Source organism: Panthera pardus, unplaced genomic scaffold (genome assembly GCF_024362965.1).
Source record: "Panthera pardus isolate Hobbes unplaced genomic scaffold, ASM2436296v1 HiC_scaffold_3, whole genome shotgun sequence".
Taxonomy (NCBI): Eukaryota; Metazoa; Chordata; class Mammalia; order Carnivora; family Felidae; genus Panthera; species Panthera pardus.
The window spans coordinates 57,719,210-57,729,269 of NW_026526876.1; positions in this window are offsets into that span (position 1 = coordinate 57,719,210).

The window sequence follows — 10,060 nt, forward strand, 5'->3', positions numbered from 1 at the left end:
ACTACTATCCTGAAGCCGGTATGTATGCCTCCCACCTATGTTTGTCTATTTTTCCTACATACTTATAAAACATATGCATAGTTTTTGTGTGTGTATTTTGTAAAAAATATATAAATAATATACAGGCAAATTGTATACTTGTAAATGTGCATGACATAAATTCTGCAAAGCACCTTCTTTTTTTTTAAATTTATGTATTTATTTTGAGAGAGACAGAGACAGCACAAGAAGGGGAGGGGCAGACAGAGAGGGTGAGAGAGAATCCCAAGCGGGCTCTGTACTTCCAGCAGTGCAGAGCCCGATGCAGGGCTCGAACCCACGAGTGAGATCATGACCTGAGCTGAAAACCAAGAGTCAGACGCTTAACTGACTGAGCCACCCAGGCATCCCTGCAAATCACCTTCTCCTTTCGACCTTATATATTTTTGAAATCTGTCCATGTTGAGACATGTAAATCCTGTTCGCTCATTTTATGCACTGTATAATATTCCATAGTAAGAAAGTACAACAACTTATAATTTTACTTTGTGCTATTTATTTATTTTGACTTTGTGTCTTTGTGTTTTCCATTTATCATGATTTTCTGTGTTTCTTCCCACTACCCTCACTCCTACCTTCTGACTGACGTTTTCAAATCATCTTTTTTTCTCTCCACTGGTTTGAAAAGTATGCATTCTATTTTTAGTATTTTTATAATTACACTTAAAAATTTTTTTTAATGTTTATTTATTTATTTTTTTTATTTTTAAAAAAATTTTTTTTCAACGTTTTTTATTTATTTTTGGGACAGAGAGAGACAGAGCATGAACGGGGGAGGGGCAGAGAGAGAGGGAGACACAGAATCGGAAACAGGCTCCAGGCTCCGAGCCATCAGCCCAGAGCCTGACGCGGGGCTCGAACTCATGGACCGCGAGATCGTGACCTGGCTGAAGTCGGACGCTTAACCGACTGCGCCACCCAGGCGCCCCTAATGTTTATTTATTTTTGACACAGAGAGAGACAGAGCATGAGCGGGGGAGGGTCAGAGAGAGGGAGACACAGAATCCGAAGCAGGCTCCAGGCTCTGAGCTGTCAGCACAGAGCCTGATGCAGGGCTCGAACTCACAGACCGCGATATCATGACCTGAGCCGAAGTCAAACGCTCAGCGGAGTGAGCCACTCAGGCACCCCTATAATTACACTTTTTAAAGTTTTATTTTATTTTATTTTTTTATTTTTATTATTTTTTTAAATGTTTTTATTTATTTTTGAGACAGAGAGCGTGAACAGGGGAGGGGCAGAGAGAGAGGGAGACACAGAATCTGAAACAGGCTCCAGGCTCTGAGCAGTCAGCACAGAGCCCGACGCGGGGCTCGAACTCACGGACCGTGAGATCATGACCTGAGCCGAAGTCGGACGCTTAACCGACCAAGCCACCCAGGTGCCACTTAAAGTTTTATTTTTATTGAAGTAATCCCTATACCCAATGGTGCCCCTATGGTGGTGCCCCTATAATTATATTTTAATCTTTAAAAAAACTTTTTTTTAATGTGTATTTATTTTTGAGACAGAGAGAGATAGAGCATGAGTGGGGGAGGGGCAGAGAGAGAGGGAGACACAGAATCCAAAGCAGGCTCCAGGCTCTGAGCTGTCAGCACAGAGCCCGACGTGGGGCTCGAACTCGCAAACTGTGAGATCATGACCTGATTGGAAGTCAGACACTCAAACTGACTGAGCCACCCAGGCACCCCTATATTTTAATCTTAAATGTATCCAGCTTCTCTATCCTTCTGAATAAGATAAAGATCTTCACTCTAAACTTTTCATTCCCATCTTCTATGTTACTGTTTAGTTCCTTATTTTACTGTTTTAGTAATAGATGCTTATTTAGATATACCAATTTATTTACTATCACACCTTCTTGCATTTTACTCTTTCTTTCTGGATTTCTCTTCCTTGTTACTAAAGTGATCCTTTAATTGTTCTGTCAGTAAATTGCTATAACTAATAAACTTTTAAAAATCTTTGTATGTCTAAAACAGCATATTAAAAATTTTTTTGAATGTTTATTCATTTATTTTTGAAGGAGAGAGAGACAGAGTGTGAGCAGGGGGGAGCAGAGAGAAAAGGAGACACAGAATTCTAAGCAGGCTCCAGGCTCTGAGCTGTCAGCACAGAGCCCGACGCAGGGCTCAAACTCACAAACTGTGAGATCATGACCTGAGCAGAAATCAGACACTTAACCGACTGACCCACCCAGGTGCCTCCAAAACAGTTTTTTTTTAACTTTTTATTTTACACTCTTAATTTTTTTTTTTAGATTTTATTTTTAAGTAATCTCTTCATTCAATGGGGGGCTCGAATTCATGACCCTGAGATCAAGAGTTGCATGTTCCACCAACTGGAACAACCAGGCACCCCATCACCTTCACTTTTGAATGTAAGGATAGCTGGGAATAAAATTCTTGATTGACAGTTGTTTCCCTCAGTATTTTGATAATTTTATGTTATTGTGTTCTGGAAACATCAGCAATGATGAGAAATCCACCATCTGATTCTTGTTCTTATGTAAGTAGTCTGTTCCCTTTTGTAGCTTTTAAGATTTTCTGTTCATCTTTGATGGTCCACAGTTCCAGGCTGTATTAGATATGGACTCAAAACATGTGTTCCGGACTTATGCTTCTTCAATTGGTGTGAACTCAGGTCTTTCTTCAGTTCATGAATCTTCTCCACTGCTACTGGTTTGTGTACTGCTTCTCTCTTCCATTATTTTCTATTTTTCCCCTCTGAACTTCTATTTGGAGTTTCTCATTCTAATACCCTATGTATTTTATTTTATTTTATTTTATTTTATTTTATTTTATTTTATTTTATTTTACATATTTTATTTTTAAGTAATCTCCACACCCAAAATGGGGTTCGAACTCATGAGAACAAGAGTTGTATGCTCCACTGACTGAGTCAGCCAGGTGCCCCTATACCCCATGCCTTTTATTCTCTTTCCTTCCTTCCTTCTTTCTTTCCTTCCTTCCTTCCTTCCTTCCTTCCTTCCTCTTTCTTTCTTTCTTTCTTTCTTTCTTTCTTTCTTTCTTTCTTTCTTTCTTTCTTTCATAGGCTCCACACCCAAATGTGGGGCTCAAACTCACAATCTTGAGATCCAAAGTCACATGCTCTACCAACAGAACCAGCCAAGTGCCCCATATTCTCTCTTATTTTCCATTTCCATATCTCCTTGTGCCACATCCTGAATGATTTCCCCACATTTGTCTTCCAATTCATTCATTCACTCTCTAGCAGGATCTAGTTACCTGCTTAATCTATTAAATTCTTTTTCAAAGCCTAAATGTCTACATGGTTTTCATTTCTAGAATTCCTATTTGGTTCTTTTTCTAACCTACCTTTCCTTCCATATCTCACTTATCAAATGGATTCTACCTCTTCCTTTACGTATTTGAACATTTTAAACATATTTATTTTAATTTAGCTTTCATGTTTCATGAATTGAAACAATTTTTTTCAGATTGTCCTTTTACCTGTAAATTCTGGGTTACGAATTTTCTCATTCATTGCATCTGTCATCTCTCTATCATGACATGTACTTTTTTACTTATTTCTTAAGGGGGCACGGTCTTGTTCATTCTCTAGCTTTGGGGGAATTCCAGTAGGGGTTATTTTGTGTTTCTCTATGCTAGTTTCACTACTTCCAGACCAATTTTTGTTAATTTCTTGGACTGGGGTTCCCACCCAGCAAGCATGTAGCATGTCCTCAGGTGCTAGCTCTGACATTGGCAGTGTTAGAGCTCTGATTTTCCACCCACACAGTGATCTCACTGTGTTCCATGGCCCCATGGTGCCATGTTCTTAGAAACAGTTATATCTGGGGCACCAGGGTGGCTCAGTCGGTTAAGCATCTGACTTCTGCTCAGGTCATGATCTCATGGTCTGTGAGTTTGAGCCCCGCGTCGGGCTCTGTGCTGACAGCTCAGAGCCTGGAGCCTGCTTTGGATTCTGTGTCTCCCTCTCTCTCTCTGCCCCTCTCCCACGCATGCTCTGTCTGTCTCTCTCTCAAAAATAAACATGTTTAAAAAAAGAAAAGAAACAGTTTATCTGTAAGACAGCTCTTTTGTTCTTGGTTGTGAATGGAAACCTGGTTCAGGCTCATGGGACTAAGGCCACATCTCACATCCCCAGAGGGACATTCTAGTCCTGATTCTGATACCCTATAGAACACTGGGCTTCCACTTGTGATAAGCGAGGACTGAGTGTATTCTGTGACTGGTCATGAGGGACCATCAAGAATTTTTTAGGTAAACTTTTCATCGAAATCCCACATACTTACAGAAAAGCACCCAAATCAGGAGGGAAGTGCCTGATGAGTTTTTATAGACTGTGCACACAGTCTTGTATAATTGTATAATTGCCACACAGATAATTGCCACACAGATCAAGATACAGAACTTACTGGCAGACCCCACCAAAGCCTCGTCATAACCACTCTGGGCACAACACTACTCTCCTCTGAAAGGTAACTACGATTCCAATTTCTAACAGCATTAGGTTCATTTTGACCATTTTGTACTCCATATACACGGAATCATACGGCACGTATTCCTCAGTGTCTGGCTTTTTCTCTCATCATTATGTTTGTGAGATTCTCCTACGTCATCACGTGTATTTGTAGCTCTCATTGTATCATAGTCTATTCTATGAAAATATCACATTTTGAAAAGTCATTCTAGTATTAAAAATTTTTTTTTAATATTTACTTATTTTTGAGAGAGAGCGAGAAAGACAGAACACGAGCAGGGGAGGGGCAGAGAGAGGAGGCAGAATCCCAAGCAGCCTCCAGGCTCTGAGAGGTCAGCACAGCGAACCACGAGATCGTGACCTGAGCCCAAGCTGACACTTAACCGACTGAGCCACCCAGGCTCCCCAAATTCATTCTAGTATTAACAGACACTTGTGTAGTTTCCATTTGAGGGTTATTATAAATAGTGTTGTTATGACCATTCTTACATAGGTGTTTGGTTAAGGTATATACTCATTTGTTTTTTTATTGGTTTAATTTTATTTTTAATTTTATATTTGAAGTTTATTTATTTATTTTTGAGAAAGAGAGAGAGAGAGGGGGGCAGAGAGAGAGAGAGAATCCCAAGCAGGCTCCATGATGTCAGTGCAGAGCTCGATGCAGGGCCTGATCTCACAAACCGTGAGATCATGACCTGAGCGAGATCAAGAGTCAGACGCTTAACCAACTGAGCCACCCAGGCTCCCCTCTTTTTTTTAAAGCTTATTTATTTATTTTGAAAGAGAGAAAGCATGAGTGGGGGAGGGGCGGAGAGAGAGACGATCCCAAGCAAGCTCCATGCTCAGCAGAGTTCAACACGAACCGAACCAGGAAACCACGACCTGAACTGAAATCAAGAGTCAGATGCTTAACCGACTAAGCCACACAGGCTCCCCAAGGTATAAATGCATTTCTTTGGGGGAATCTACTCAGGGGTAGAAGTGCTGTGTCATACTATGCTCAGTGCTGTCAGTCACCTTCAAACAGTTTCCCAAAGTTGTCATCCTAATTTATGCCCCCACCATGTCTGGAGCGGACTTCACGTCTTCACGAGTCCACACACATAGTAGAGAATTCGAAACGAGATTTCTGTCCCTCAGCTCCACGGGATTGAGAATTATCTCTGTTTCCTTTCAAAGAGTAAATCAAGACTGATATCAGAACTCCCGGCTTGTATCTTTTATACTTCATGATATATCACTGCGAAGTATATCAAAAACGCTTCAATTTTTTGAGCTTTTGCCATGTGCCAGGCACTGTTCTCAGAGGCCATTTCACCCTCATTACAAGCCTATGAGGGAGGTATTCGCATTGTTTCAGGTTTCAGGTGAGGCACCTGCTACTCAGAAAGACGAAATAACTGTCCCCGGGGCCCCAGAGCCAGAAGCCAGAGCTGCAGCAGCCTGACTACAAAGCCTGGGCTCTTCACGCTGCGCTGCAAATACGTGTCTGTGTTCTCGTTCCAGAGTGCGGGCTCAGCCTTTTTCAAAAAACTCTTCTGCAGCCTTTCTAAAGACCTAAACCGCAGAGCCGTGTATCGTCAAATAGGACTACTCGGCCCAGATGAAATTCGCCCAACTGTAGCTTGAAATGAATGCCTTTGTGTCAGTCACCTTGAAGAATTCTGCTCCCAAAAGTCTTGTTTCTTTCCAGTCTGTCCTGGGCTCCACTGGCTCAGTGCTGGCGCATAGCGGTGCCCCAGTAATACTGGCTCAACAGAATTGTAGAAAAATTCACATCTGTGGTTTTTGACCAGGGGCCTCTGGAGTGCGGCTCCGGACCTCTAATGTCTGACCACCAGGGGGCACACGCCCGTCCCTAGAGCACCCTTACTCCTACTCTCCCAAAGCCAGTTCCTGGGGGACACTTCCTAGGGTCCTAAGGAAGGGACGGGCAGAGCCCGTCTAAATTCAGAAAACGCTGAATTTAGAAAAAAAAGAAGCAAGAGAATTGGTTTTTTTGGGATGTGGTCCGATGACCACCAAATCATAATCCCCTAGCGTGCGTGGTTAAAATATAGGCTCAGGGTTGTTCACCCTAGACCTATAGAATCAGACTTTCTGGGGGTAGAGTCTGGGAATTGTATGGTAAACAAGGTTGCAAGGTGATTTCTTTTCTTTTTCTCTCCCCTCCCCCCCATGCACATAGCTCTCTATTCAGACTACCTGTGTTCAAATATTGACTTTGTCGCATGTTATCTGGGTGACCTCGAGCAAGTCAGTTAATCTAAGCCTCAATGTTATCATAATAGGAGATCATAAAAGCACACTTAACTCTCAGAACTGCTGGAAGTAATAAATGAGACAATCCACGTAAAGAGCTCAGCATGGCGCCTGATGGTATCTTGGCACTTGTGAAGCTTAAGAGACCACGATTATTGAATCATCCGGGGGGAGTATGGTGAGGTGGCAAGAACATGATGGATGCGAACTGGAGGACGTTTGGGATACGATCTCAGGCTAGGCTTTGCTATGTGTTGTTGGGCAAGTGACTTCACTTCCCTGGGCCTGTCTACGCATACATAACGAGGGAGTGGAGCTAACTGGTCTGTCAGATCCCTTCATGAAAACTTCACAGCGTCTGAAGATCCTCTTGAACACGCAGACACACACACACTCCGCCTCCACAGCTCCAGTGGGTCTCACGGATTGCATTGCTAATTCTCTTCCCTGCTTTCTGTGAGGAGGGCAGGGCCATGCCTTCTTCGCCCCAGGGCTTCGGAGCCTGGCCCACTGCCTACCACGTGGTGCCTGTGCAATAGATGTCATTTCTACTGGAGGAAGTAGAAATGCAAAGTGTGACACAGGTGTAAGCGATGAAGATCATTTCTATTCCTGGTGGGTCTTTAAGAAAATGGCTGCGGGGGGTAGAGCCGAATGGGGTCAGTGTCTAGCATAGTGATGTGCTGTCCAGGGTAGAACGTCAAATATTTCAAGTATTTAATGAAGAATCATGACACGTGTGAGCTGGAAAGAAACAGGTCCGAAGCATTCCTTTCATCTTTACAACAAAAGCAGAAAATTACGAGCCAGAAAGGCAGAGTCTCTTGCTCAAGACAACAATCAGGTGGTGGTGGAGATGGGAATATGGTCTGCCAGCTTCCACCCCAGCGCCCCACCTTGGCCCCGCTTCTTCCAACACTTTTTTTTGTTTGTTTCTTTGTTTTGGAGGTGGGAGCATTTATGTATTTATTTTTAAAATTTTTATTTAATGTATTTTTTAAATTTACATCCAAGTTAGTTAGCATCCAACATGTTTTTTAAGTTTATTTATTTTTGAGAGAGAGAGAGACAGACAGACAGAGCATGAGTGGGGGAGGGGCAGAGAGAGGTGGACACAGAATCTGAAGCAGGCTCCAGGCTCTGAGCTGTCAGCATAGAGCCCGACGCGGGGCTCGAACTCACGGACTATGAGCTCACAGCTACCTCCAGCTACCCCACCTGGATGTCCCCCAGGCATCTGGAATGCAGACAGCCAAAACTGAGCTCATTACCCTCGTCCGGGTTGTCGGCTTTCTTTTTCTGTTTTCTCTTGCAGCAAATGGTGCCACTATTTGCTGATTCAATCAATCAATCAATCAATCAATCAATTAATATTTTTGGTGCCGCTATTTGTTATTCCATTACTCAGATTGGAAATCTGGGTGCCATTCTTGACTCCGGCCTCTCTCTCACCCATCATCACCAAAGCCTTCCAATCCCATCTCCTGCTCTCTCTCCATTCCATCCCTGTTCCCGTTACTGGCACTTCAGTCCAGGGACTCATCCTTTTCAGGTGCCTTACAGACTCCAGTCTCACTGCTCTCTGCTCAGTCTCGTCCCCAGCAGTCCTAAGCGTCACCTGCAGGCTGCAAGGTGCAAACTGGTCAAATATTCATTGAGGTCCTCTGCTCAATTGTAAGTGAATGACGATGAATGAGACAGACATGGCCAAGAGATGAGCAGAGCCAGGGTGACATGGACAGGTAAACGGGTAATTACAATAGATCATGGTAAATGTTATGACAGGGAAGAACGGAGTGAGGTAAGAACTTCAGAGAAAGACAGCCATGAACTTGGTGTGTTAAATGAGTGCCTCTGAGTGAGTACCCCTAATCCTGTGTGATCTCAATATCCACCTACCCCTGTGTCTTGTGGGCTGTACGTGAACTGCATATTGTGAGCGTGTCTGTGTACATGTGTGTGTCTGTTAGGATTGGATTCAGCTGTGAGTGGCAGATAACCAAAATAGTAGCGGCTTAAATAAGACAGAAGTGTCTTTTTTCTCGGACTTCAAGTCCAGACCTAAGTGGCCCCCAGGCTGGCGCTGTGTTTTTAAAACAAGGCTGCAGATTCCTCGACACTCCTTCCATCGAGAAGTTCTCCTTCAATCTGGGTGGGCTTGTGACTGGCCAACGGAGTAGGCAGAAGTGATGTCGTGTGACTTCTGAGGCTCAGTTACAAAAGGCCGTGGAGTGTCTGTCTTGATCCCTGGATCATTTGCTCTTGGAGCCCTGAGCTGTCATATAAGAAATCCAACTCTCCTGAGGCCATCATGCTGGAGAGGCCACAAGCTTGGCATCTGGTGGGTGCTCCAGCTGACAGCCCCAGCTGAGCCTTTCAGCTGTTCCTACCAAAATGCCAGACATGTGAACGGAGCCGTGTTGGACCCTTCAAGTCAACCCGTGCACCGACTGAAAACCGCCGGGCGACCTCGGTCAATGGCACAAGGGGGAAAAAAATTGCCCACCTGAGCCCGGCTTCGAAGTTGCTTCATATACATTAACCGGAACATAGTCACCCCTCCTGAAAAGAAGGCTGGGAAAGAGGTCTTTATTCTGGGTGGAAGTTGCCCAACTATAAATAAAAACTTCTATCACTATAGGAAAGATGCAATCTCATAGTAGGAGAAGGTTAGCAGTCTCTGTCACTGAGTGTGTGTGTGTGTGTGTGTGTGTGTGTGTGTGTGCGTGCACACACACACACACACACCCATATCCAGGAAGCAGCTGGGCTTGGAATGTTCAGCTTTGGTCCCACCTGACCTGTTGCCTTCCAGGGCCAGGCTGCTGGCACCTGTTTCCCCTAATACCTATTTCCTGGTACCTACCTTCAATCCTGGGTGGATGAGGGGACCTGGATAGGGCGGTGATTTCCCAGCATCCTCCAGACAAGAGGGAAGACAGGCAGGAGGTGGCTCCAGCCTGGAACACGGGGCAATGCTTCCGAGCCTGGCCTGGGGAGCCCATGCCAGGGGGGCCAAGACCTACAGTCTGGTCTTTTGGTACTTGGGAGTAACCTCCTTCCAAGCCAACTTCCTCCTTCTGCATAATGAAACCAGTTCACACCAACGTTCCATCACATCCTCACGCAGGACGTGCCTGTCGCACTTGTTCATGTACAACATTTCTCAGTGCTGGTGAAGGGGCAGCCTGAGTGACACTGGTCCTCCTCCTAGCGAGTCTTTAGGGTGCATCTGGACAATGTGTCTCAGTGGTTGCTGCACAGGCTTTGGAGTCAGAAAACTGGGTGAGAA